A 4349-nucleotide genomic window follows, 5' to 3' on the forward strand; every position below is an offset into this window, starting at 1 on the left:
ATCATTTAATTGGTTCCTGATGCGAAAACTTGGATTCCACTTTAAACGCTTGAAACTGGAGCATATAGGGTAATTTGTTATGCTGAGCTATTCATCCCAAATGTCCAGGGAAAATAAACCAATCTCAAAATAAAACTGGGCTACCTTCCGTGATGACACAAAATTAATAACATAGTCTAAGAAAGAAATCTTGCATCTATGTTTGCCAAAAAAAAAATCATTAGGGTCTCGACGACAAAGTAATATTTAATTCATATTAATGTTTAATGTAAAAAGAGGTCTGTTAACTAAAAAAACAAACTTTGTGAATATAAACTTGAGAAAGCCTGCCTAACTTAGACTCAGAATAATTCAGATAAATCTGCTTTCCTTGGGTATGTAAATGAATTTTTAGTACTTCTTATTTTTTTGTATTTATAGACGGATTAAAATTAGCGCTGACAATATTTTATCCAGTGATGAATTTCTAGAAGGAAACTTCAACTTTCCAATGATTTCAAAGTAATCCATACATCGTCACTTTACAACGTGAAACCTAGAAAGGAAAATACTTTGTAGCCGTGACTTTTTCTTTGGTAAGCACAGAAAATACATATATATTGGATAATCTGGGAATTTAAGCAGAAAAGTGGCCTGGGAGATCTGCATTGTAAGTAGGTTTCTGTTCACAACAGAGTCAATTTGTAATCTGGCTAAACTAACCAGTTCAGAAAACAACCTCTGAACAGGAATGCCACACGTGCAGATAAGCACTGGTGAAAGAACTGCTAGTTCAGCATGAACCCAGGGCAACTTGGTAACCAGTCCACGGGAGAGGGGCCAAATTAGTCAGAAAATGGCTCTGGCCTGAATGTAGCCCTAGAGGTGCTAAAATTCAAAATTCTTCCAGCTTCTCCCTCTTCTTTTTTTTTTTTTTCAAGATTTTATTTATTTATTTGACACAGAGAAAGAGAGAACAAACATGAGCAGGGGGAGCAGGAGAAGAAGACTCCCCACTGAGCAGGGAGCCAGAAGCAGGGCTCGATCCCAGGACCCTGGGACCATGACATGAGGGGAAGGCAGACGCTTAACCCACTGAGCCACCTAGGTCCCCTCTTCCCAGCTTGTGAAGGATAGCTGGGAAGTCCTCGGCTAGTGACCATGCAATAGTGCTAGCGATGTTTCTGTAGCTGCGAAAATCACAAAGTACTTTGTAGGTGAGGAACTCTCTTTACCACTGAAATAAAGTTTAAAGACAATATGGCTGAGCTGTTTGCCCGCCATTGAAACTGCCAGAGAAAAAGGAGACATCGTATACACAGTATCTTTCATTTAGAGAAGGTGGGTGTCAAGTTTCCTAGTCCTCCAAAAATGTTTTAGGAATACATTAGTAAAATTTATCCTTATTATTTTAACTGGAATCCCCCCCCCAAGTCAATANAAATACATAAATAAAAAATACATTTTAAAAAAATCTTAAAAAAAAAAAAATGAGCACCTATGAGCCAGTCTCACTGGGACAGATAGTACTAATGCAACAGGTCCCAAAGAAGTTAACAGGCTGTGGAAGAGACAGACACGTAAGCACGTAATTCTGACCCTACCTGTGAGAAGTGGTAAGGTACATCAGAACTCAGAGAAGGGAGCAGCAGTCTGGGAAAGGGTGCTTTTCATTTGCTGAGCGTGCTCCTTGAATTAATTCCCTTAGGAAAAGTGTTAAAATGATGTGTCTTGAATGGGAAACCCAGACTGTATTCTTATCAAAGAATCTCTTCCTTTAAAAACCCACGAAAAACTCCTGAAGAAATTATTGTTGCTCTTTTTGCTTCTTGTTTCCCATGATCAAATGACTTCTGTCATCCTTGAAGGATTTTGACTGTCTCTGGAAAATGATGGCTAGAGTAACCCAACCAAAATGAGTATTGCGGTAAGGAGGCCATTAGGCTGGAAAGACACACAGCCAAACTGCCTTCCTGGACTACAAGTCAAGTAGGGGGTGGGGAGATAAGAACCAATTCAGCCTTTGCAAATGTAAGGAGATTTTCCAGTAAAGCGACAATAATTTAATTACAAAAATGCTTCTGATACTGCTACCCATGAAATCTTTTTTGGCAAAAAGACTGACAGAATAAGTAGAGCGGGCTAAGTGACTACTGATTGGTTTGAATTAGAGCCAGATTACAGGTACTATTGTGGCTTTCCGTGTAGGGTGCTTGAAGCAGCGGCCAAATGCTCAAGCCTGAACCCTTCCTCTAGCATATAATCCAGGCCACCATGTTCTGTCAAGACACATTAACAAGTTTTAAGTCAGTGGGCTGAACACCAACATTTTTCTCCCTGATTTATTTATGATCAGTACAAAATATTAACATGAGTCTGACTGATTTCTATGGCAAAAATCAAATGTGACCGCAATCACACTAGATGACATGAGTACAGAATGATCATTTTTAAAGAGCAAATCATACTCACCATAAAAAGCCACAGTAGCATTACAATCCCTCATTGCCCCTCAGTGCTCTGTGTTCTGTAGCCAGAGTCTTGAACAGCCCGTGAAGGCTGATAAACACCTTGTATTTAATAGCAGACTAAGAATGTAATCATCATTAAGCGATTTTTCAGCCCAAGCGTGGCTCCATTTATATTCAATTGCTTTAAAAAAATGATGCTTTGTATTTTACTGGGAACCATCCAGGTTTTTATTTAAAACAGAAATACTGAAGAAAAAAAAAAACTAAAAAAAAAAAAAAAGTACTACACAGTTTCTGTTCTGGGCCATTAATTTTTCAGTCAGATCTAACTATCATTTAATTGGTTCCTGATGCGAAAACTTGGATTCCACTTTAAACGCTTGAAACTGGAGCATATAGGGTAATTTGTTATGCTGAGCTATTCATCCCAAATGTCCAGGGAAAATAAACCAATCTCAAAATAAAACTGGGCTACCTTCCGTGATGACACAAAATTAATAACATAGTCTAAGAAAGAAATCTTGCATCTATGTTTGCCAAAAAAAAAATCATTAGGGTCTCGACGACAAAGTAATATTTAATTCATATTAATGTTTAATGTAAAAAGAGGTCTGTTAACTAAAAAAACAAACTTTGTGAATATAAACTTGAGAAAGCCTGCCTAACTTAGACTCAGAATAATTCAGATAAATCTGCTTTCCTTGGGTATGTAAATGAATTTTTAGTACTTCTTATTTTTTTGTATTTATAGACGGATTAAAATTAGCGCTGACAATATTTTATCCAGTGATGAATTTCTAGAAGGAAACTTCAACTTTCCAATGATTTCAAAGTAATCCATACATCGTCACTTTACAACGTGAAACCTAGAAAGGAAAATACTTTGTAGCCGTGACTTTTTCTTTGGTAAGCACAGAAAATACATATATATTGGATAATCTGGGAATTTAAGCAGAAAAGTGGCCTGGGAGATCTGCATTGTAAGTAGGTTTCTGTTCACAACAGAGTCAATTTGTAATCTGGCTAAACTAACCAGTTCAGAAAACAACCTCTGAACAGGAATGCCACACGTGCAGATAAGCACTGGTGAAAGAACTGCTAGTTCAGCATGAACCCAGGGCAACTTGGTAACCAGTCCACGGGAGAGGGGCCAAATTAGTCAGAAAATGGCTCTGGCCTGAATGTAGCCCTAGAGGTGCTAAAATTCAAAATTCTTCCAGCTTCTCCCTCTTCTTTTTTTTTTTTTTCAAGATTTTATTTATTTATTTGACACAGAGAAAGAGAGAACAAACATGAGCAGGGGGAGCAGGAGAAGAAGACTCCCCACTGAGCAGGGAGCCAGAAGCAGGGCTCGATCCCAGGACCCTGGGACCATGACATGAGGGGAAGGCAGACGCTTAACCCACTGAGCCACCTAGGTCCCCTCTTCCCAGCTTGTTAAGGATAGCTGGGAAGTCCTCGGCTAGTGACCATGCAATAGTGCTAGCGATGTTTCTGTAGCTGCGAAAATCACAAAGTACTTTGTAGGTGAGGAACTCTCTTTACCACTGAAATAAAGTTTAAAGACAATATGGCTGAGCTGTTTGCCCGCCATTGAAACTGCCAGAGAAAAAGGAGACATCGTATACACAGTATCTTTCATTTAGAGAAGGTGGGTGTCAAGTTTCCTAGTCCTCCAAAAATGTTTTAGGAATACATTAGTAAAATTTATCCTTATTATTTTAACTGGAATCCCCCCCCCAAGTCAATACTTTCTTCCAGGTGCAAAGTACTAGTTGCATATGTATTTTTACAATGTTTTCTTCTGTCCAGCTCTCGATGGGTCATTTTCTATGGTTTTCTGTTAGAGTTTTACACAGCAGTATCAGAAGGGTTTAGCAGTATTCGAAGCATTTTTTT

This window comes from Ailuropoda melanoleuca, chromosome 11, assembly GCF_002007445.2.
Source record: "Ailuropoda melanoleuca isolate Jingjing chromosome 11, ASM200744v2, whole genome shotgun sequence".
Classification (NCBI taxonomy): Eukaryota; Metazoa; Chordata; class Mammalia; order Carnivora; family Ursidae; genus Ailuropoda; species Ailuropoda melanoleuca.